General features: G+C 36.4%; 1 protein-coding gene across 3 annotated transcripts in view; it reads left to right on the top strand.

The window, feature by feature from the left end:
- Positions 1 to 25,600, top strand: part of TAFA2 (TAFA chemokine like family member 2) — a 555,339-nt gene that overhangs the window by 210,443 nt on the left and 319,296 nt on the right. The window contains exon 3 of one of the 3 annotated variants that reach the window (XM_063646461.1): positions 24,581 to 24,708. The exons of the other annotated variants lie outside the window; for them this stretch is intronic. The gene's annotated coding sequence lies outside the window, so the exon portion shown is untranslated. The remainder of the gene's footprint in view (positions 1 to 24,580; positions 24,709 to 25,600) is intronic. 3 annotated transcript variants of the gene reach the window in all.

Genomic DNA, 25,600 nt, shown 5'->3' with positions numbered 1-25,600 from the left:
ATCTGTAGAGTATTTTATATTGGTATAAATATTTTTTACTTAAGTGTGGTTTTATATTAGATTTATTCTGTGTAGACAGCCAAAATCAGGGCATTTAAAGCTTCATTTAAAAATATTTTTATCAGTGACATAATAATACACCAAAATCCAGAAGAAACATGTTTAAATGTTAACATCTGTTTTTTTTTCTTTAGCACTTGCAGTGATTTATAACTCTTACTAAATTAGGTACTGCATATCTTTTTGTATAGTCAGTTGAGATAGAAGATTGCAGAAGTTTTAGCTTTTATGGTATCTTTTTTTCCTTTAATCTTTGTTTCTGATCAGTGAGCCAAGAGCTTCCTAATTGGATGGCAATAAATCAGTGCAAGAACTGACTTATCTTGACTCATTTTTCTAGCTCTGATACACACCAAACACGGGAGCAGGTTGAATTTTGGGGTCAAATAGTATCAGAAACACACTTTAATCTTTTGGATCCAGTCCTAGTTTTCAAAGAGCAAATTATAGCATTATTGCTTTCTGAATCCATCATTATGGCCATGGGCTACTTTGACCTTTGTATCCCTATCTATCTGGGGCCTCTTATTTCTCTAGCTAGTTTTCCTCCTTTCCGATTTCACCATTCATCTTATTTTCCCTCAGAATTTCTTTTGGATCACAGTTCTCATTCTTAAGTTCTCTGTTAGCTCTCAGATCTCTTGCTCTGGTCTTTCTTACAGCGGGCAGTTTGTATTCTTTCTTGTCTTTTGTTGACACTCTGCATGCAATACTGGTTAGGGGAGCCTCCTTGCTGTTTGTTATATATGTGTTGCGAATGATAAAGTTTCCCTCATACTGTTCTGGGTCGCCATTGAAATTTGATTGATTTTGGTAAGGAGAGAGGAAAAAGAAAAAACATTAGATTCTCTACATATAGTGTTTCTCAATTTTTTAAAACAGGAACATCTAAAATAGCTTCAGGTTAGTATCTGACACTTTAGCATTAGGCTACTGTTTTTTAATAGAAGACATAGCAAAAGTTTGTAGAGCATAATTTTGAAAGCATAACATCTTTAATCATAAATATTTTTGTTGTTTGTGAATATTTTATTTTTGGCTTCAAATTTCAGAATCCACAGCACTTTGCTTTGACAGAAAGGAGCTTTGTTTTACTGGTAACATCTCCCCCAGGGAGTTCACTATGTGCATCGTGTGATGAAATCTGGATTTTCGTCTTATAAGTTATTCCTAGGAGAGCATGAAACTTAAAAAAAAAATTTCTTGGTCAGGTTCCAACCAAAAGCGTATAGTATTTGATGAATAACTAATACAGATAATTAACAGATTAAGAGAATGTGTGAGCCCAAGCATGAACAGAGAAGTTGGGAGGGAAGTTATCAGCATAAAAAAAGTTGGAAATGAACAGGGCAACTGGAGCATGAATGAAATCAATTTAATTTGTAGGGATTTATATTTCTTTGGAAGTTCATTCTTATTTATTTTTCTGTACGACCTAGACTGTGTCTACATTAAGTAAAGAGTATCTGTGCCTCAGATGTCTGCCAGATAAGCTAGTTAGGTTTCTCCATAAAGAAAGCTATTGCTATATCTAATGGATGATTCAGTCTGTTCTTCCCTGCAAAAGGAATGTTGTCTCTGGTATCCAGGGCCTTAAAATGTCAGACACAGTGATTTTCCAAGGGCCCAAGGAACACAGATGGAGGTGCTTCTCTGCCAAATTTTAGGGGAAGCAGAATTCAGCCTGATCATCCTGGGTCTTATCCTGTTCTCACATGGTTTAGAAGCTTGCAGGAGATTGATTGTTTGCTTTCATTTTCCCATTATATCTGGGAGAGATTTTAAGCTCAGCTGTTCAACCAGCATTTGGATAGCAGTACCTAAAAAGGCAGAAAGATAAAGGTGGAGCCTAGTTCTCATGAACTTTTCCAAAACCAGTTGGCCCCCATGTTGTTTGGCACGTGACTGAAGTCTGCCTAGGACTGTTGATTTAACAGCAGGTAGGAAGCAAACAGTGGAGCTGGATAAAAAGAGAAGGAGCCTGAGTTGAAAATCACTTGCCATCTTCATGTTTATTAGTCCTGGTTCTCTTGGTCTGTGCCACACTGACACCTGCCTGGTGTAAGCCAGAACTCAGGTTATGCGGGCTTTCTTTACGTGCGGGAAATGTCCACACTTGGTCTTGTTTTATCCCCAGAATCTTGCTCTTTGCTCCCTTTTGATAGCCCCTTTCCCAGACTTAGATTCTTAGCATCCTTGCGATCCATTTCCTCTCACCACTTTATTTGTAATGATAGACTTTTTGTTACTCTAAGCAGTATAAATATGATAGAAGTTTCAAATGTTAAAACACTCAGATTATTGCCAATTTTACTAGTATTAAGAACTTGAACTAAAAAGCTTTGGGCAATTCAAAAAATAAGAAATACATGAGGAGTAGAGGAGATTTTGGAATCTGAGTTTTCCTGGTATCTTAAAAAAATACTTTTTTTTTTTTTTTTTAACACCCACTGCCCAGTAATACCTTACGATCATACCGTTAGTGGGTTCTCAAATACCTCTATGTCTGAAAGTATACATTGCAAAGATGGAAAAAGGTTTGCAAATTGTGTAGAACACTTGCAAACCTTGAGAGTAATTAATAGTTTTGTGAATTGAAGGGGATTATATTTGCTTTAGAGTGTTAGAACAAGTGCCACTTGTAACTTTTCTGTGCTTTCCCTTGTTTGTTTTATTTTTCCAAAGTAGCTATCATAATTGTTAATACAGCCTTCAATCTAATGCCAGCAAAGCTTTTACAAATCTCCATAAAATGCCCCAGCATGTGGTTTCAATCAATGTGTAGGGATTTATGGATTTGACATAGGATGAAACTATCATGTAATATATGCAAGACATAATTCTTTCCTTTGAAGATCCTAGATTCCTTGCAAGATGCTTAATATAAAAACACCAAGTAAAATTTAAAGATATATTTAATTAATACTTGAGATTCGGTTATCATAATAATTCTTTCTTTTTAAATTTTATTATTATTACACTTTAAGTTTTAGGGTACATGTGCACAATGTGCAGGTTTGTTACATATGTGTACATGTGCCATGTTGGTGTGCCGCACCCATTAACTCATCATTTAACATTAGGTATATCTCCTAATGCTATCCCTCCCCCCTCCCCCTACCCCACAACAGTCCCCGGAGTGTGATGTTCCCTTTCCTGTGTCCATGTGTTCTTATTGTTCAATTCCCACCTATGAGTGAGAACATGCGGTGTTTGATTTTTTTGTCCTTGCGATAGTTTGCTGAGAATGATGGTTTCCAGTTTCATCCATGTCCCTACAAAGGACATGAACTCATCAATTTTTATGGCTGCATAGTATTCCATGGTGTATATGTGCCACATTTTCTTAATCCAGTCTATCATTGTTGGACATTTGGGTTGGTTCCAAGTCTTTGCTAGTGTGAATAGTGCCGCAATAAACTAATTAAATGAAGAAAATATTCTTCTTCTTAAATACAGCAGGATTTAATACATACATTAAAATATTGTTAATTAAAATGACATATTTTACATTTCTGTTTTAGGAATGAAAAATAACTACTTATAAATGTTACTTTTGTCCTTGTTGTCTGTGGCTGACATCTCTATCCCCCTTTTATTGAAGATACAATTTTTATTTTATAAAACTATAGTGATCTTTAGAAATTATTAAGTTCTGATGATGAGGACCCTACAGAAGCGGAGGAAAGGCAGGGTGCTGACAGTCTTGCATTGGGGTAGATCCAAGGAGTGGTCACCACATAGACTGTGTTTAAGACTGGGCTGGATGTAGCACAATTAACCTTGCCAGGATAGATTATGCTTAAAGCCTACCCCACTAGAATGAGACAGGCATTGAGATGATATGTGTGGTTCAATACAGTTGATGATATGGAGGGCACATTATAAAGATGTATAGTAACAGACAAAATATAGACTCATCATGGAGTTATAAGTGTTTTGATAGGCAAGGTAAAGTAATATCATGCCAGTACTTAGGATTCTAGGTAGATATGTAGACTGGTAAAACAAGAGAAACCATTCAACTAATAGTAAGGTTTCAGGTACTAGAACAGAATTCAGGGCAAGACTCTATTCCAGCAGGGACACTGGCCAGATGAAGGCAAAGGCTCAGTTTTTGACACATACTTGCATTATGCATGTCACACACACACACACACACATACACACAAAGACTTCAATGCAGAACTTAGGACTAAATCTGGGTGGTCAGAATTGGGATGCAAGCACCTGAACTGGGTTAGCAGTCAAGGAGACTTATGCTGATTCTGTTTGACCCTAATTGTGGCCTAGAACTGTTTACAGTGTTCCTCCGTGAGATCAGGATTGACCTAGACACTGAGCAGAGTTGAGTATTTATGTGCTTTTGCTTGTAGGGATAAGAGAGCTTGGGAATGGGTACGACTCCCCATGAAGGGGTGTCTTTTGCCTTGAGGATTCCCTTCAGATATGAAGGAGTTGCCACAATGGAGGCAGCCTTCTTTGAGACTTTCTATCCTGATCATTATTTGAAATACATTAATATACAGTATTAAGACCACATGGATAAATTAAATGCCTCTCAGAGATCCTTTATAGCTCTGGGATTCTGAAAATAAGCATTTCATAATAAAAAGAATGCTATATCATTTGCTTTTTTGTATTTTTGTATTTTAAGCAATATCGAAATCTTCTTTCAGAATTTACATATGAATGAAAATTTGCCTTAAAATGAAGTAGGATAGTCTTTGAAAAAAATCTTCTAGGGTTGTGAGAAATCTTTATTAAAGCATAAAACTTTATTTAATCTTAAGCATAGCACAAAAACATGATGTTAATAAAAGCACTTAGATTCTATATTGTAATGTACCTATGGTTTATGTCTTGATGATTTTTTACTCTTTATCGAGGAGAGGAATAACTAAGTATACATGCAATTTAGATAGTTACTTCCAAATTCTGCCTTTAACTAGATGACCAGTTAAAGTTGTTCACCTGACCAGAAAAGCCATTTTACTAACACATTTGTGGGAAAATATTTTATTTTGTCAGCAATAAATTCTGATTACCTTTATGTGAATGGTTTCTTCAGCCACCTTATGCACAATGTCCTAGATAAGAGAAATATCTTTTGACTATTTCTGTAAAGTTACAAAGCTTTAGTTTCCTAAATCCACTTTCAGTTCCTTCCTCACTTTAATAACTTTTTTCATGGAGTTCACCAGTCCACAAGGGGGCCAGTTATAGTGCCATGCAAAGAATATGAGTTTTGGGGACAACAGATGTGACTTTGAAAATTTTTCTAGATATACATGATAGTATATATAGAAAACCCCATTGTCTCAGCCCAAAATCTCCTTAAGCTGATAAGCAACTTCAGCAAAGTCTCAGGATACAAAATCAATGTACAAAAATCACAGGCATTCTTATACATCAATAACAGACAAACAGAGAGCCAAATCATGAGTGAACTCCCATTCACAATTGCTTCAAAGAGAATAAAAACCTAGGAATCCAACTTACAAGGGATGTGAAGGACCTCTTCAAGGAGAACTACAAACCACTGCTCAAGGAAATAAAAGAGGATACAAACAAATGGAAGAACATTCCATGCTCATGGGTAGGAAGAATCAATATCATGAAAATGGCCATCTTTCCCAAGGTAATTTACAGATTCAATGCCATCCCCATCAAGCTACCAATGACTTTCTTCACAGAATTGGAAAAAACTACTTTAAAGTTCATATGGAACCAAAAAAGAGCCCGCATCGCCAAGTCAATCCTAAGCCAAAAGAACAAAGCTGGAGGCATCATGCTACCTGACTTCAAACTATACTACAAGGCTACAGTAACCAAAACAGCATGGTACTGGTACCAAAACAGAGATATAGATCAATGGAACAGAACAGAGCCGTCAGAAATAATGCCACATGTCTACAACTATCTGATCTTTGACAAACCTGACAAAAACAAGAAATGGGGAAAGGATTCCCTATTTAATAAATGGTGCTGGGAAAACTGGCTAGCCATATGTAGAAAGCTGAAACTGGATCCCTTCCTTACACCTTATACAAAAATCAATTCAAGATGGATTAAAGACTTAAATGTTAGACCTAAAACCATAAAAACCCTAGAAGAAAACCTAGGCATTACCATTCAGGACATAGGCATGGGCAAGGACTTCATGTCTAAAACACCAAAAGCAATGGCAACAAAAGCCAAAATTGACAAATGGGATCTAATTAAACTAAAGAGCTTCTGCACAGCAAAGGAAACTACCATCAGAGTGAACAAGCAACCTACAAAATGGGAGAAAATTTTCGCAACCTACTCATCTGACAAAGGGCTAATATCCAGAATCTACAATGAACTCCAACAAATTTACAAGAAAAAAACAAACAACCCCATCAAAAAGTGGGCGAAGGACATGAACAGACACTTCTCAAAAGAAGACATTTATGCAGCCAAAAAACACATGAAAAAATGCTCACCATCACTGGCCATCAGAGAAATGCAAATCAAAACGACAATGAGATACCAACTCACACCAGTTAGAATGGCAATCATTAAAAAGTCAGGAAACAACAGGTGCTGGAGAGGATGTGGAGAAATAGGAACACTTTTACACTGTTGGTGGGACTGTAAATTAGTTCAACCCTTGTGGAAGTCAGTGTGGCGATTCCTCAGGGATCTAGAACTAGAAATTCCATTCGACCCAGCCATCCCATTACTGGGTATATACCCAAAGGACTATAAATCATGCTGCTATAAAGACACATGCACACGTATGTTTATTGCAGCATTATCCACAATAGCAAAGACTTGGAACCAACCCAAATGTCCAACAATGATAGACTGGATTAAGAAAATGTGGCACATATACACCATGGAATACTACGCAGCCATAAAAAATGATGAGTTCATGTCCTTTGTAGGGACATGGATGAAACTGGAAATCATCATTCTCAGTAAACTATCGCAAGAACAAAAAACCAAGCACAGCATATTCTCACTCATAGGTGGGAATTGAACAATAAGAACACATGGACACAGGAAGGGGAACATCACACTTCGGGGACTGTTGTGGGGTGGGGGGAGGGGGGAGGGATAGCATTGGGAGATATACTTAATGCTAGATGACGAGTTAATGGGTGCAGCACACCAGCATGGCACATGTATACATATGTAACTTACCTGCACATTGCTCACATGTAACATAAAACCTAAAGTATAATAATAATAATAATAATCATAAAATTAAAAAATAATAATAATAAAGTATGTCAATAATAAATAAAATAAAAAGACAATTTTTCTTTTTTTCAAAGCTCTCTGATCTTGGGCAATTTACCTAACATGTCTATGTTTTCTCCCTCAGAGGATTGTAGGTATTACATAAGAAAACAGTTAAATCAATAACATAATGTCTGCAGGCTTATAATTTCACATAAAGATTAGTTTTTTCTCAGCTGTAGTTTCTGATATGAATAATGTAGATACTGCCTACCTCATCAGATTGTTTTGAGAACAAATGATAAAAACAGTCTGAATAGTAGGGTCTTGTTAGACATATAAGTGTTTATTATTAGTCTTTCTTGCTCACGGCTCAAGTGCTCAAAAATATTTTGAGATTTCCTAATCACATGGCCTGTTGAAGTTGTTCGTTTGACCAGAAAGGTCATTTTAGAAAGACAATAATTGTTTAGGAAGTTTCTGTGAAATTTTTACATGTCTCTCTTTAAATTCAGTTTGACCTCTTCAGTCCTATGGTATAGCACTCCTCTCCCTTTAAACATGGCCTCTTAGTGTCCTTCGTGGGTACTTCGTTTTGTTCCTGTAAATATTCGTGTTAGTTTCTAGGGCTGCTGTCATGAAGTACCAGAAGTGGGGTGACTGAAATAAGAGAAATGTATTGTTACACAGTTCTGGAGGCCAGAAGTTCAAAATCAAGGTGTTGCACAGCCATGTTCTCCCCGAAGGCTCCAGAGGAGAATGCTTCCTTGGCTCTTCTAGCTTTAGCAATACTTGAGGTTCCTTGGCTTCTAGTTGCATGACTGTCTTCTTCTTGTGTGTCTTCTGTTTGCATGTGTCTGTCTTTATGTCCAAATTTCCTCTTTCTATGAGGAAATAAGTCATATTGGATTAGGGCTCATACTAATAATCTCATTTTACCTTGATCACCTCTGTCCAGATTCTGTTTCCAAATAAGGTCAGATTCTGAGGTATTGGGGTTTAGGAGTTCAATATATTCTTTTTTGGGGGATGGGACACAATTCCACCCATAACAATTGGTATTCGCAAAGGTTCTGACCTCAGCCCCTTTTGGGTCTTCTCTCTCTCCCCAAGTAATCTTATCTAGTTGTTGACTTTAATAACAACTGTAGTGTAATGAAAAGAACATGGTGTTTGGAGTCAGACTGTCTTACATTGGACCCTGGCTATTTCACTTTTTGGTGAGTTTAGCAATGTAAACATAGATGTTTATTTATGCAGGGCTCAGTGGTATAATACATGTCAAATTCCCCAGTGTGTTCTCCTGCAGCATTCTTAATTAAAATGAACATCTAGAAGAAACCCTGAGTAAAAGGAATCAGAAAAATCAACCAGAGGAATGCCACTCAAAGTGTGATCCACAGATTTGCAGCATCTGCATCATCTAGGAGATTTTTGGATATGCAAATGCTTGGGCCTCACCTCAAGCTACTGAATCAGAATCTCTGGGAGTAGTGCTCATGTGTCTGTTCTCCAGGTGAACCATATGCATGCTGCAGGTTGAGAAGTACTGAATTTGATCGGGTATCTGCTTTGGTGACAATGGTGGAGCTTGTAAGTTGATTGTGCAAGTGTATATGCATCTCAGGATTGTTCATGCAACAGTTAGAAGAGCCATCTCTCTTCTTTACCTTGAGTTCTTAGCAGTATTCTCAAGCATACTTATGACAAAGGCAGCATTGATATTGAGGTGATGTAACATTAATTTCATCCAAGCTACCTTTAAAAGTCCTATTCTAAGCTCCATTTGGCAACTGATCTCTCTCAACATTGCTTAATGCCCTGCTCTCAACCATGAAGTTTCTGCTTTACAATTGCTTGTCCAGAGTGAGTAAGAACCCAGTGAAAAATTTTTTTAAGGAAATATGTTATGCATAGCAGCCTCTTATTATCCTCTCCAATGGGACAAGTACAACATAAATTATAATGATTTATTAGGAATGAAGAACCTATTTTACTGCCCTTACTCAGCGGTTTTCACTGAGTGCTCCAAGAATAGGAAAACATTTGTTATTTTTGGACAGATTCAGAATAAATAAAATAGTGAACTAGTGTAAGGTGCATAGAGTTTACCATACCAAATGTTATATTTATGGAACTTGGATATCATTACAAACCAATGGATGAGTGCTTTTGTACTTGCACATTGGTAATTCTGGGTCTACATTTCTTATTTTGCATTTTCCCTGCACTGACATCTCAAATCCAGTGAGGGGGTCTAGAATTTTTTAGTGGGTCACTTGTTGCAAGGACAGAAACTGTTACCCTGTTCTTGAAAATATGCAGACATCATCTGGGGCAGACGTTGCAAAGGAGCAATGCAGTGATGAGCTGTCAGGTCAGCAAAGGGGGGTATGAGGGAGAAGGCTATGTGAGGGGTTTGGGAGTCATCTCATATTTTTTCCTGAGAATTTTATGACTATCATGTATAACATGGCTTATTTTCATTTCTTTTAAAAATCAAGACGTAAAGTGTACTCTCGGTTGAAAAAGTGGGTGAGAGGAACGTGCATTTCTTTCCTGGGAACATTGTATTGTTGTACCTTTTTGCATAGTATTTTTAAGTGATCAAATGAAGTGAAAGTCTTGGTATTTTGTTTTTTCCCATTCTTTTTGTATGTCTAGGGGTTTCTCTTTAAAAAATTTTATTGCATACAGTCATCTCTCAGTATCTGTGGGGCACTGACTCCAGGACTCCCCTTGCTTACCAAAGTATGTGGATGCTCAAGTTCCTTATGTAAAACTGTGTATGATTTGCATGTAACCTGTGCACATCTGCCTGTAAAATTTAAATGATCACTAGATTACTTATAATATCTAATACAATGTAAATGCTATGTACATTGTTATAGTTTATATTTTTTATTGTAATGCTTTTTTTTTCTGAATATTTTCAGTCTGCAGTTGGTTGAGTTTGTGGATGCAGAGCCTGCAGACAAAGAGGGAAGATAGTGTATTTAAGGTTTACATGGTATTTTAATATACATACAGATAGTGAAATAGTTATTATAGTCAAGAAAATTGACATATTCCACAGTTACCTTTTTTCTGTTAAGAGGATCTAAAATCTATTCTTTTAGCAAAATCTTGAATACAATATTATTAACTATAATTCTCTGTTGCATGTTAAATCTCAAGACTTGTTTATCCTATACATCTGCTACTTTGTATGTTTTGACCTACATCTCCCCACTTCCTCTCCACCCTGCCGCTGGTAACCACTGTTTTAATTTCTCTCTGTGTATTTGATTTTTATTTTTAGATTTCACATGTGGGATCATACAGTACAGAAGTCTTCTTACATACAAATGAAATGATAGAACTGATTAAAGTAGATATTCATGTGGATATGGATGTTTTTATTTATTTTTCTAAAATTTATTGAGTACCTGCTATACAACTGGTTTGGGCATAAAGGTGACTAAGATTTGTTGTTTCCTCCAAAGAGATTTTGATTTATTAGGGGAGACTGTTAAATCATCTGTCTGGTGGTAAAATAATTTATGTTGTGACTTATATTTATCTATCCCTGACCAATTAATAATTGTTGTATGACCATTACTAATTATTGCTCTGGTCTATAAAGTAGTTATTCTTAAGTTTTGGTGTGCATTGGAATTTGGTATGTAAGTTTTCTTGGAGATTTCATTAAAAGTACAGATGGTCTGCTCCTATCTCCGATGAGTTTTATTCCATAAGTCTGTAGTGGGTAGTGGGCATATGTATTTGTAAAGGGTAATGCAGATAATTTTGATGCCTATCAAAGTTCAGGGACCTCTGCTGCATGTGATTAGAAGCAGGCATTCTATTTACTTGTGGCATGAGTGGATTAAGAATTGTATGATTTTTTAAAAATCAGGAATTTGTCTGGAATTTTGAGCCAGAACTCAAGAGAGAGTAATTTAATGACAGTGTTGGCTGTTGAAGACTTAATCCTGTTCATGGATCAGAAGGATTCTTTTGGTATTATTCTTTCATTCTAGCGTGCTTAAGGACATTGGATCTTGCTTCTTGGTTATTGGTTTGAATGAAACTCACCCTGCACAGATGGGCAATAGTTTTCGAGCACAGATGGAGAAGGAACAGTAAGTTCATGGGCAGAGCCCACACTTAGGAACAAGTAAGAGAAAAAGATGAAGGCTGGAGCTAGAGGCACTAAGCAAAATAAACATTTACCTGGTCATTGTGGAAAATGTTCTATTTTTTCTTACTTTAAATAAGCAGGTACATAGCAAATGTTTTAGGAGCTCATCCAGATTTACTTTATTTATTGCTATTAAATTACATAATAAATACCTTCCAAGCACTCATTAAAATAAAAATAACAATGCAGCAGAATCGGAATAGAAAGAGACCTCAGTGAGAAATTACATGTTTTTCCTAAAAAGCAGAAGGAACTGAGTTAACAAGGATGGAAACAGTTGACTGATTTTTTTGTTTTAGCCAATAAAGATCTCAAGTTAGTACAGCCAGGAGACTTCTACTAAAAACAGAATTACTGCTTCTGGTGGCGCAACTTCTCTTTCAGTATTTGATATCTGCTTTAGTTTTGCTATTTGATTTCCTAGTTTTGTGTTATGTCCTCAAAGGAACATAATATATGTATATAATCATTGCTACATATTTTACATTTTAATAATTTCCATCTACAATTTATTCTCACCCTCTCCCTAATAAGCATATTAGAATTCTGACAATTCATCAGCAAAGGTTTTATTTAGCAATTGCTATGTAGAGTACTACTACCAGGTCGAATGGTGAACACAGATGCACAAGAAGCCCTAAAGTCTAACTTCAGATAAATGAATGGACAATGGGGAAGTACATAACTAGTGGCCCTGTTCCCACTTCTATCGAGGTAATTCAGAACATTTTGGGAACGGCTGACCTACCAACCTGCTTTCTCTTCTGTAGGCTTAGAGAGCATTTATTTATCTGGCAGCTGCAGCATTTTGCTCTTTTAATTAACCTCCTCTTGTCCTACCCAGATAGCTTTAAAAATCAATCACTTTCTTAAAATATTCAATGTTTTCTTATTGCTGGCAGAATAAAGGTCAAATTTATTAATATCACCTATAAGGCTGTATAGTAGTGGTTCTTAATCAGGTATGATTTTGTCCTTAAGAGGACTTTTGGCAAAACCTGGAGGCATGTTTGGTTCTCACAACTGACCCCTAGCGTCAATAGCACTGAAGTTCAGAAATCTTGCCCTAGAGGATCTGGCCCCTGCCTGCTTCACCAGCCTTGTCTTTGGCTGTTTTTCCATTGCACTCGCCACTCCGGGCACACTAGCTTCCTTTCAGTTCTTTGAATAGCCTGTGTGGTTTTTTTTTTTTTTTTAATTCTTTTTATTTTAGGGCTTTTGTATTTGTGGCTCTCCCTATATCAACCCTCTTCCCACTTCTTTCATTTGCTGAGTAGGAACTTCAGAGCTCAGCGAATAGCACTCCTCAAAGCAGCCTTCCATACTTCTCCCACTGAGTCAGATTGCTTTCTCCTTAGAGCGCTATGTATTCCTGTCCTTGGACATTATTAACAATTCTAATGAAATAATTTATTGTGTCACTGGTTGTTCGTATCTTATCTTTCCCATTAGAACACAATTTTCAGGAAGGCAGGGCCTATTCACTGTGGTTCCCTCAGTGGGCCAACACAATTCTTTGTGCTTGGTAGTCACTCAATAAATAGCTCTTCAATGAATCAGTCATCAAGTAAGATAATGTATCTTACAGTGATTTACAAAGAATTAGACCCATCAACTATTTTTGACACGTAGAGGGGTGACCTCCCTCCTTTAAATTGATAAGGCATTTATTTGTAAACCAATATTTGGTATTAATCATATATAGTTCTATGCAGTAGTTGTAGGTAAAACAGTATATGTCATGGCTTTTTGGATGTGGTTATTTTGATACAACAATATAATGTCACTCTGTTTTCAAATCACTATCTCTTGCTCTCTCACCCCTTTCACCTCAATTACATATAACTCAATTTCTACTGTATTTTTACATTGTTTGATTTTTAAAAATTTAATGAGCATTGCTTCTGTATTAAGAAAGATGACTAAAAATTTAAAATTATATTGATGCTGAACTGGATTCTAAGATTGTATCATTGAATTTCCCAAACTATAATTTTACAGGAGTTTAATAGTATTAATATAATACATACATATTATTGACTATGGAGAAATCTGTGAAAAATTAAATTGAAGATTAATGGTGTAATTTGGAGTTGAGAATGAGGGATCATTTTGTGATCCAAACATCCTGCTTGGCTCTCTGTCTAATATATACTCAGTCAAATATAGTTAGCATAATTAGGCAGCCAACACAAAGCAGAGGTGTTTGTCCTCTGGATTTTTCAAATAGAAAATAGACTGAATATCCTTATTAAATTGATTAATCTATTTATTACCCAAAACAAATTAGAATGAACATTACAGCTAAAGAGAGTAATAGGAAAATTTAAATTACAGGTCATTATGTTTGAGTACTTTTATAGAGAATGGCTGAATCATTGGCCCTTTCCGAGGTAGGTAAAGTCTAATAAACATTTGACTCCTATTCATATGGTTTATCTGCCAGGTGGTACCTGATCTTCATCCTGTCCCTTACAGTGTGGGTTTGGCAAAGGGGGCTGGGCTCAAGGTGACAATATCTGCTGACATTGCTTGGCAATATAAAACACACGTGGTCTGTGTTTAGTTGTCCTGGAGTCAAAATGCATCAAATCGCCGCTCATCTTGTCATGTACCCATTATATCCATTTATGTGTTAACTGGATGTGATGATCTCTAAATACATGCATTATGTGTTCCACTCTTTTTCCCCCAACCTCTTTCTCTCTTATGCATATTATTCAGTTAATGCTTTTTGAATAAATAGATTAGGTTGAACCACATGAAATTGCCAAGATTCAGCCATTTTTGACGTACAAAAATTGCATTTTCATGTGGTTCAGCTTAAAATAAATACAAACTTTGTATTCATTTTTTTATAAAAGTAATATTCTAATAGTGAAACAAAGTTGAAATAGTTCTATATGTACTTGGAGTAGGTACATAATGGTTCAAATAGATTTTTATAGGCTAACCAGAGAACATAGCTATAATTTAAACCAGTGATTCTGTAGGGAAAGGCATCTCAGGCTAAACACTCATATATGAGTGTTTGGTATATAACATATTTGTGGGTTGGTGACATACATCATGACACCTTGAAGAATTTTCTTCATATTGTGATAGAATAATTAATAGAAATTGATTTTCTAGTCATTTGATCTTAGACTAGCAATTAGGGATGGATAGAGAATTAGGTGATAATGTCAGTGTTGTTGGAAACTCTGCTCTCTTCTTGAGGCATTAACTCTCACTGGTGAAAGAAATCTTTGTCTAGGGAGCAGAGTCTTTGGGATCTGATCAAATGTAGGAAAAATGTGCAGAATTACAAAAAGCAAACCTCCTTCCTAAGGGCCGATGTAGTCTGTGTCAGTGGTCTGCATTGAATGAAGGTCATTTTTAGTCATTATCTATTTCCTAATATTAGGGTTTTGGGAATTCCTTAGTTCATGGACATTTGACCCTCAGGAATATATGCATGTTCATGACAAAGCCCCATAATGTGAGTGGGCATATGATGGTGTTTCATAAGGTGACACAGGAAGGGTAATATTTCTGCCAAAGGGTGATGTAACCCACAATAATTCCAGCCTTTGAAAAGCAAGGGTAACAGCTTGAGTGTCGTTCTGCTCCCTGGACAGGGTGGAATAACTTCCCAGGTGCTAGTCTGGCATGGCTGTGTGAGTAGGCTCATGTACGTGTTTCCATGCAGGGCAGATCCTTAGCTGGGGGGAGAGGAAGAGGTTGTGGTTTGGATCATAAATTTTTATTTACTCTTGGAATTCCCTGAGGGTAGAATAATAATAGTAATAAAATCCATGAAAAATGTGAATCATTGCTGAGGGGGAGGATATTCTTAGGTGAGAATGCTGTTTCCTTTTCTGATTTTAGTTTTTTAAGATAAGTAGAAAAATATGGGAAGCTTCACATACTCTTCTGTTTCTGTTTGTCTGATTCATATACGGTAAGAGAAGCTAACAACACTCTCGATGCCCATAAATATAAGTAGCTCCAAGCAGGTCTGCTGTTTTTGCCTTGTTTAAAAAGGAGCCACAGATTTTTTTTTTATTAATGCATCAAGAAGTCTTACATGAGGGTTGTTTCTGGAAAAAAAATGTATTCCTATGGAACTTAAACAAAGAAATCAGACAGATACTGACATGATTACCAATGCTTTCCATGCCGGGGGTCTTGAAGCTGTGAACACTTCATATTAGTCTCAGTAGGAATAATACCAACATTATTATTATAGATACAATTATTAGTACAAACATAATGTTTTTTATTCCTTATAACATTTCACATATATTTGATTTGCAAAACAGTCCTCAGAACTCTTGTCAGAGATATTGGCAAAGTTTGTTTACATCCTAGTGTGCATGCCAATCAATTACAAGATGTATTACTGGATTCCAGCAGAGAAATTTTGGGTTGAATGAAATTGAGAAAGGTCATATTACTTAAATGGAGTCCTTTCCTGTACCCTTTCTCAGGTGTGTTTTTCCTCCTCATAGCTATATCCTCCTGCTCCATATTTTAAACATTATGTTATTGTTAAAATTGCCAAGAGAGATGTTTGCAATTCATCGTTCACCATGGTCTGTTGGACTTACACGTGCTATACTTTTCCAGGTTGGTATTGTGCCATCAATAACTGCTTTTTAAGTGCACTTTTCAGCCACATTTTCAATGTTATTTAAGTTATAAACCATGTTTCCCCAGTCTGATAATAGGAGGCAAGCAGGGCCTTGTTAAAATCTTTGCTAATGTTAAGAAGAAATAACGTTTTACAATATTTCTCGTAATATAGTAGCTAAATTTTCTTATCAGATAAACTAAATTGGTCTGGAAAAGTCATCCTGAAAATATTAAACTACTCTAAAACATAATTAAGACTAACAATAAAGTAAGCCACCATAAATATTCAAATTATGCTTCAAATGTTACAACATATATATTAACAGAGGTGGCACTGTTCTGGAACATGGAGGTCGTAGGGTTTTTGTTGAAAGGGAGGAATTCGTAGTGTAGTTGACTACTATACTTGTGATCTCCAAGTTCTCAAAGTGTATATGTACAGGTAAATGTCATTCTTCATACTTTTCTTTGACTTTGTCTGCCTTCAAGAGCCTCCTTGGCCCTATACCCTAAAACAGACAACTCAGCTCTTACTGTATTAGGGTTCTTTAGAGGGACAGAACTAATAGGATGTGTGTGTGTGTGTGTGTGTGTGTGTGTGTATATATATATAAATAAAGGGGAGTTTATTAAGTATTAACTCACATGATCACAGGGTCCCACAATAGGCCATCTGCAGGCTGAGGAGCAAGGAGAGCCAGTCTGAGTCCCAAAAACTGAAGAACTTGGAGTCTTATGTTCCAGGGCAGGAAGCATCCAGCATGGGAGAAAGATGTAGGCTGGGAGGCTAGGCCAGTCTCTCTTTTCACATTTTTCTGCCTGCTTTATATTCTGTCTGCAGTAGTAGTTGCTTAGATGGTGACCACCCAGATTAAGGATGGACCTTCCTTTCCCAGCCCATTGACTCAGATGTTAATCTCCTTTGGGAACACCCTCACAGACACACCCAGGATCAATACTTTGCATCCTTCAATCCAATCAAATTGACACTCAGTATTAAACATCACACAGTCCATGACTCCTTTACCATGGAGCTTTAGGTACAGTCCAGAGTTATCATGGTCATTCTCTCTTTAATAAGTAAAAACGGAAATAATAATAGTACCTACCATATAAGGGTTGTAGTGAGGAGCTGATGTGCCCGAGATTAAGGCCATACCTCCTCTATAACTTCTGCCTGCATCATTAAGGGTGAAGAGGAAGCTCCAGAAACCCGTTACTCCTACTTCTGAAACCCAAAGCCTTACCTTTACCATTTGCTTTGAATTTATTGAGACAAATTTCATTGTGTCCTTAACCTCAAGTCAGTAACAACAACAACAACAAACCTCTGTTTCCCAGGTCCCACTCCATCATGTTCCATTCTCTCTATACTTTCTAGAGTCCATGGACCATTTTCAGCAAAGTCTTCTATAGTTTCATATTTTTCTCGAAATATTCCTTTCACCTTCTTGCTCTGACAACTGGCTCTCCCTAAGGTTGCTGCTTTCACTGCAAGCCTGGCAAGAGGTGGCTATTTTTACCTCTTATAACCATACTTCATATCACTAGGCTTGGGAGTAGAATAGATGTCTTCCTTGTTTGTCACTGTGGTTTTCAGATCATGATCTTGCCTTTCTCTTAAACTCCCTTACACTACTTTTGTTTCTTTTGCCTACGCAACCCTTGGGTCCTCTCTCCTCTTTACCCAGCAATCTTCTCTTGTGGCTTATTCTATTTCTCCCATATTAACATTATCTCAATTTGGGGCCATTTAAATATGTATATAGGTGATCCTTCTTACACACTCCCAGTTCCTAGGATTCCACTTCTCCATGACCTTATCTTCCAACCTCAGTTAATTGCTTCCTCACTCATACCCAGACCTTATCAGTAATGGCAACCCCATCTTCATCTCAGTTTCAGGCATTCTACTGTGACCGCTGTCTTCGGGTCCCCAAGGATGCCAGTGTGTCTTTGATCCTTTCTGAGCTTTTCCTCCTCAGCAGTGGCTGATAAGAAGTTAGATTCTGTGCCTTTACATTCCTAAAATACACTTGGGTGACTTCATGGAAGAGGTAGTTGTGATTATTCCCTATTTACATGAGGAGCCAGATGAGACCTCAATGGGAGGTAAATGCAGCTCTGAAAGCAGTGCCCTGTGTTAATTCTAAGATCATTTTTCTTTCAGACATTGCTGTGGTAATGTTGCTATCCTTATCTTGACTCTCTAGAAACTTCTCTAGAGTCCTACATGGTGTGTGTGTGTGTCTGTGTGTGTGTGAGAGAGAGAGAGATAGGCAGACATTTAATGTGGTTCTTCCATGTGGGCATGATCATGAGGGCTGGAGTCAACTATCTTCACCTGGGTTCATTGTTATTCTAGGGAGACCTTGACCTGTACTTAACTAATGAGGTGATGGTGATATAGAAGTATGGGGTGATTGCACTTTCCTTTGCCTTTATGATCCAAGTAATCCATGTTTTGGCTTTTTTAAAAAAGTAATTGTTTATAATGTCATTATGTCATGTTCTGCCATATTTTCTGATACTTAGCTATCTTATCACATCAGTTTAAGTTCCTCAGGCATGGGACATGGAAACTGTATACTGTGCTGTTTACTAGGGTTGGCAGCTCTGCAAGCAGACAACCTGCTAATTATTAGCTATGCGACCTTAGATGAGTTTGTTAACTTTTCAGAAACATAATTTTCTTATAAATAAAATGGTTCTGATAACACCTCCCTAACAAGCATAATATTGGTGTTAAAAAGATAACATGTGGGTAAATCTGTCCAGCACATCAGACACATGCTAGGTGTTTCACAATTAGTGGTTTTCTTCTTTCCGTCAAGTGAAACCCTGCTTCCACTGGGAGCTTCCCTTACAGATTATAAATCCTAACTGAATGCTTTGAGATAGCTTGCCTGATTTCATTTAGAATCAAAACAAAAGGATTTTTAAAACCAGTTAGTGAAAGTTAAAATGTCACCCAATTTTTAATTAAAAAATTAAATATGGTGAGAACATTTTCCATTTTTAGTATTTAACATATTATTCAGTTAAAAAATCTCCTTATAAATTTTCTAATGCATATCTATTAGTTACATATTAAATACATGTATTTTAGCCTATACTTGAAAAAGTGAAAATAATTATGCTGTGGTAGCATACAGATAGTAAATGGCAGATATTCCTATATTAGATGCGAAAGAGGGTTGAAGAGAAGCAAACAGGAACTGGGAAGTAGTTTGGACTATAGTTTGTCCTTTTGGGTGGTTGTACTGACTGTTATGGCAGATGTCTCTTTTTCTGACTGATAAAGTTGATTTTACTCACATTTATTCCTGGCTTCTACCTCGCAACAGGTGGCCAGTCAGACTGCATTTGACTCTGCAATTGCTGGCTGTCAGTAGCTTTGAGAGCCTTCTGCTATGATTAAAGCAATAGTTTAGAGGAAACTTAGGATAGTTATTTGAGTTTGTACAATTTGTGTGAACTTACTTATAAGCTAAGATGGATTCTGGTGACTCTCACAATGCTTTTCTTTTGTTCTGTGTTGTTATGTTTGACCATGCACAACTCTAGAATTAGCCATGTGTAGTAAGCATTCAATAGCTGAGAGTTGAGAATTATTTCATACGTTTCTCTGCCTTGAGCCTTAGAGAAAAGAGTTCTTTCTCCAAGGCTTACTGGCTTCCTCTCCTGCAGACAGAGAGAAGTGCAAAGGATAAAGATGAGAGGAGGAAGTGGGAACTCACTGTGAAGGAGCCAAGAACTGTCTTTCTGTCACGGGTCTAGCTAGTTCTTGAGTCTAGGTACTAGTCTAGATAGACCAGGTCATTGATCCTAGCTCAGCTTACCACAGGAGAGGGCCAGACTAAATCCATAGAAAACAAGTTTTCACACTTGCCTTTGGATACATTCCTTGAGAACTTGATATAGTACTAGGTTATTAGAGAGGTATTTTGAGAATTTTCTCTTACAATAAAAACACAAGAGGCATTGTCTTCTTCTAACCATAATGTGGCCCCATGAAAATTGAACCCAACCAGTCTGACACTGGAGCCTACCTCTATAGCAGATGAGTTCGGAAGCCAAGACCTAGACTGGAGATTCAAAGTCCTTCAACATAGAAAATGAAGGCTAGTTGGATAACATGGAACCAGGGTATTAGCCAACTGCATCTTAGAAATCTGGAGCTAATCTTGTGGTTCCCTGAAGGATTTGGTAGAGCAGAAGCAGCAAAACATGGCAATTAAACTAGTGAATTTTACAGGCAGATACCTGGATAAAGTCTCTGCTTTACTATTTTCTACCTATGAAAAATTGGGCAAATTAATGAATCCTTGTGTACTTTAGTTTCTCATCTCTAAAAGGGAAATATAATCTGCTGCGCTGAAGATTTAGAATAAAAAAATACACTTTGAACAGAGGCTGGCATATGGCAAAGTGCCACAAAGGAGGTTCTGCTGAAGGAAGAGGGTACAACTTACTCTGTGGATCGTAGGACAACTTTGATGTTCTGTGCAAGAAAAAAATCATTAGACTTTTTGGATTCTATTGTGAAAGGTGCTACACAAATATTAATATTATCAATCACATCATTAGCACACAAAAAAACTAGGAATGTTTTTTGCTTTGTTTGTTGCAACAAATTTCACCTTCTTAGAAAATTTTAAATTTTATAATTTCTTTTGAGAATCATTTAATCTTCTCTAGTAGGTTTTCTTTCCGCAACTCCACTTTCCCGTGATCAATACTCCAGTTTATTAATCTGTTTGATTGTGAATATTATGTTCTTAGTTATTTTCCTTTTTCTAGGGCTATGTCAAAGGGCTCTATGCTGCATGTTAATTCTTTATCTTGCAATCACACAAGTGCAGTTCAAAATAGTAACTTACATGCAAATCCTTGGTCCAGCGTAGAACATTTTCATTTACATATTTTAAATTAGTTTGCTTTCAGTTAAATGACTTTGTCTAATTTTATACTTATAAATATGTGGCAGATGTTATTTAGCTAAATTTAAAAATTAGGAATAATTATTGTAGAAATAGTGCTTTTATATATGCCATTCTGTGACCCATGGGAGAGTCATTATTCAAAAAGAGAAGAGAATTCCCTGGGGAAAAAAACGTCTTCGAGCTACTGATTTTTAAAGAAAAGACCCTCAAATTATTATGAAATCAAATAAGTTAGGCCTATAATTTCAAGCTGCGTTCTGATTTATCTCATGCTGTTTAATATTGCCGCATAAGTGACACCAGCATGGTCAAGAGTTTAAATGCAAATTTACAATTCTAAATGCTTTCTTTTGATGAAGCCATTTTGTTTAAACTCCAAATCCCCAAAATATTTATCATAATTTTGAGTATTTTTAGAAATGGAAACCTTTGCTAAAAATAGAAGATACAAAGAATAAACCAAATAATAGCATTATTCAGCAAATTCAAAACATAGACTGTCTCCCAGGCTCTGCAAACCAAAACAAAGCTGGACAGAATGAGCACTGTCTGCCAGCTGATAGAGGAATCAGAGCTGTTTGTGAGAAAAACAAGGAAGTGTACATCATGAAAGATCAAGTTGAGCTGGAGTTGGAAAGAGAATCAGACCAAGAAGCAGATCTTCTTGTTCTAGTGATGAGAGGTGTTTCCAGGTTTTGCCAAGAACCTGGAAGTTTAGAAGTTTGTATCAGCAAGAAAAAAGCAAATCCATCACGGGTTTGCCCTGTTGTGTCTTGTGGGGAAGCCAAGCAGGGGCCCTTCAAGGGCAAACCTCAAAGGAACTTATGTTTTTCTTTCTGTCTTCTTTATGTGACTTCTTTGACTGGATATCTATTCAGGTAAATCTCTGAAACAAGTGAGGAATGGAAACCACACCAGTGGAACACCTTAGCAACCTTTCCATTTCAACATTAGTGTATCGGAGGGTTAGAGAAAGACAATAAACTCATTTTAATTAATCCTTTTCATGGTTAATGTTTTATGTTCATCTAAACAGGATGACGTGAAAGCTCTTCCAATTATATTTTAAGTAGGCTTCTTTTTACCCTTGGAATTTAAATTATTAACGAACCTCACTGATTGGGTTCCTGCATGTACTGAAATATATATGGTATAAAAAATGAACAGGGTTGGTTGTTTGCCATGTTAATGTGTATTACCAGTTAATTTCGTCTTGACTACTTCTTTATTTTGGGTTCCTCTGCAGTACATATGGTAGGTGCTCAATATTTTTATTAAATATGTTTTTTCCTTAGGTAAAAACTCTAATGTGCCTTGTAATTAAGATGGGGCAAGCAATTTGCAAAAATCAGAGCTAGAATACAAAATTTGAATTGTTCTAATTTTTCTTGTAAAACATCTTTTTCATTATTACATGCCTTTAAAATGCAAGGCTTATTCTCTACTAAGTGTTACACAAAGCAAGTTAAAACAGATTTTATTATTTTTACAATAGCAATTGTAAAACAATAGCCATCCAATGTTCTGGCTAAATTTTACCCACTCTGCTTAAATATGGATGATAGATTTCATGCAGAAACTGTTTCATTTAAGTACAAACAGTCCATAATATTTAAAAAATCTATTTCATACTGAGAGAAGGCTGTCAAAGATTAGCTTTTCATTAGAAATCAGAATTTTTTCTCTTTTAAAAAGTGTTTCATTTATTTATTTGCTTATTTTTTAATTTTTAAAATTTCAACATATATTTTTGATTTGGGGGTACATGTGCAGTTTTGTTACCTGGGTAGACTGTATGATGCTAGGGTTTGGGGTATGGTTGATCCCATCACCCAGGTACTGAGCATAGTACCCAATAGTTAGTGTTTCAGCCCTTGTTTCCCTCTCTCCCTCCCTCCTCCAGTAGTACCCAGTTTCTATTGTTGCCATCTTTATGTCCATGAATACCCAATGTTTAGCTCCCACTTGTAAGTGAAAACATGCATTATTTGGTTTTCTGTTCCTGTGTTAATTTGCTTAGGATATTGGCCTATAGCTGCACCCATGTTGCTGCAAAGGACATGATTTCATTTTTTAATGGCAGCATGTATTCCACGGTGTGTATGTACTACAGGTTCTTAGCCAATCCACCATTGATAGGCAACATGTCTTTGCTATTGTGAATAGTGCTGTGATGAACATTTGAGTATATGTGTGTTTTTGGTGGAATGATTTACTTTCTTTTGGATACAGAGAAATATACAGAGAAATAGGGTTGCTGGGTTGAATTGTAGTTCTGTTTTAAGTTCTTTGAGAAATCAAACTACTTTCCACAATGGCTGAATTAATTTACATATCCACCAGTAGTATATGAGTGTTCTCTTTTCTCTGCAGCCTTGCCAGCATTCTTTTTCTTTACTTTCTAATAGTCATTCTGACTGGTGTGAGATGGTATCTCACTGTGGTTTTGATTTACATTTCTGTGATGATTAGTGGTGTTGAGCATTTTTCATATGTTTGTTATTTGCTTGAATGTCTTCTTTTGAGAAGTGTCTGTTCATGTCTTTTGCTCATTTTTTTAATGGGGTTATTTGGGTTTTGCTTGTTCAATTGTTTGAGTTTCTTATAGATTCTGGATATTAGATCTTTGTTGGATGTATAGTTTGCACATATTTTGTCCCATTATGAAGGTTGTTTACTCTGTTGATGGTTTCTTATACTGTGCAGAAGCTCTTTAGCTTAATTAGCACTGACTTGTCAATTTTTGTTTTTGTTGCAATTGTTTTTGAAGACTTAGTCATAAATTCTTTCCCAAGGCCAGTGTCCAAATTGGTGTTTTCTAAGTTTTATTCTAGGTTTCTTAATAGTTTAAGATCCAAAATGATTTCTCATATGGAACATTAACTTTGTCTAACTGCGAAGCAAAACCAATCTGCAGAGATTGTGCTGTAACCAACCAATAGGCATTTTGGACATTATCACCAAATCATTTTAGAAGAAGGTATGAACAGTGGGACCTATATCTCTATCCAGGCAACTATTCATCTAACTTTCCATGAGAGTTCATTTTCTATTAATATACTACAGTCAGGTTACTTATGCTGTGGATTTTGGGGAACTCTGTTTCCAATAGCGTATATCAAGAATACACAGAAAATGAAAGAGAATGAATGCTGAGATCATGGAGCTGTTTACTGACTTTCCTGAATACCAGATTTTGTTGGGATGAGAGGGGAAAGAAATCTGCCTGATGTAGAAAATATCTCCAAATAGGAAGCATGCAAGAGAAATAGGAACAAAGAGTGTTTTCAAGCAGTAGAGGTAGGGCAACTGATTCCAATATTGAAAAACTTGCAATTAAATCAGATACAAAAAGAATCTTTCAAAGTTATCTAAACTTTTGACTTTTCACAATCTTAACAAATGCCTATTTAACTCTCCTATAAGTCTTCTAATAACATAACTGAGGATAAAGATGATGTGCAGAAGAAAAACATTTAATGAGAGAAAATTATATGTGGGAAGTTTTTGGGGGAGATTTGTGTTTTTTTCTGTACCTAATTTTTCTCCTTCCATTTGACAGCAGGTCAAGTTCAGACTGTAAGGAGTAGATGCAGTAGTGAAGCTATCCATCTCAGGTGAATTGAAAAAGTACAGAACTACAAAATGCCATCATTCCCTCTCTGTGTTGATTTCTGGTGAAGCTCAGAGGTATGTTGCTGCTGTTGGAAATTTAGAGGAAATTCCAGATACAGTTCAGTATCTTTTTAGTTACAAAATCATGATTTTAAGCTCATGGTTCATAAGTCTTGGTTTGTGAACCTTGTACTTTGTGCAGCGCTCCAGTAAAATGGCAAATTCTTTGTTTTATCTGATTTTATCTAATTTTCCAATAAAGTTACTCAGCCTGTAAGGCATAGTATATCCTATATCCTAGATGCATATATGATTATTAAATTTAGATCTGAACTCAAAAGAAAGTTTATCTAACACAAAAAATATTTAGATGTATAAAAAATTTCCTGCACCTTTTATAGCATAAATCAAGGCAAATGCCACATATCACAGAGGGAGGTCCACCTCTTGTCCACACAGTAGCTGTTCACCCTCCCCTCACTAAGCCCCTTTCCCTCCACTTCCAACCTAGTTACTCCAGGTAACAATCCATTGTTATTTCATTCATTTTGCTATTGGAAAACAGGCCGAAATACCAATCCTTGGCTCTCTATGAACCGGTAATTTCTGTCTTTCTTGGCTTCATTTTCATCACTAATGCTCATTGATTCTTTGTCTCTCACTGTCTTTTTCTCTCTCTCACCAGAACATCAACTCACAAAACTGCTTAGTAGGTATATATTTTAATAAGAATTTCAAATATTAGATGTATCCAACAGTATAATCCTGGGTGAAGGGGGAAACAGTGACTGTGGTTCAGGTTTGAGATTGCTGGTATGGTTGCTCCCCTCATTCAGCCATGGGAACCCCTGGGAATGAGAACTACTTGCTGGTGTACACTCATATCTTCCCAGCATAGTTACTGGCACATGATGGACACTCAGTCAATAATCGGAGTGGATAAACGAGTGATTATATAACTATCTAT

Source organism: Pongo pygmaeus, chromosome 10, assembly GCF_028885625.2.
Source record: "Pongo pygmaeus isolate AG05252 chromosome 10, NHGRI_mPonPyg2-v2.0_pri, whole genome shotgun sequence".
Taxonomy (NCBI): Eukaryota; Metazoa; Chordata; class Mammalia; order Primates; family Hominidae; genus Pongo; species Pongo pygmaeus.
Note: the sequence above shows the minus strand (reverse complement) of the source record. Positions and strands in the feature narration are given on the sequence as shown.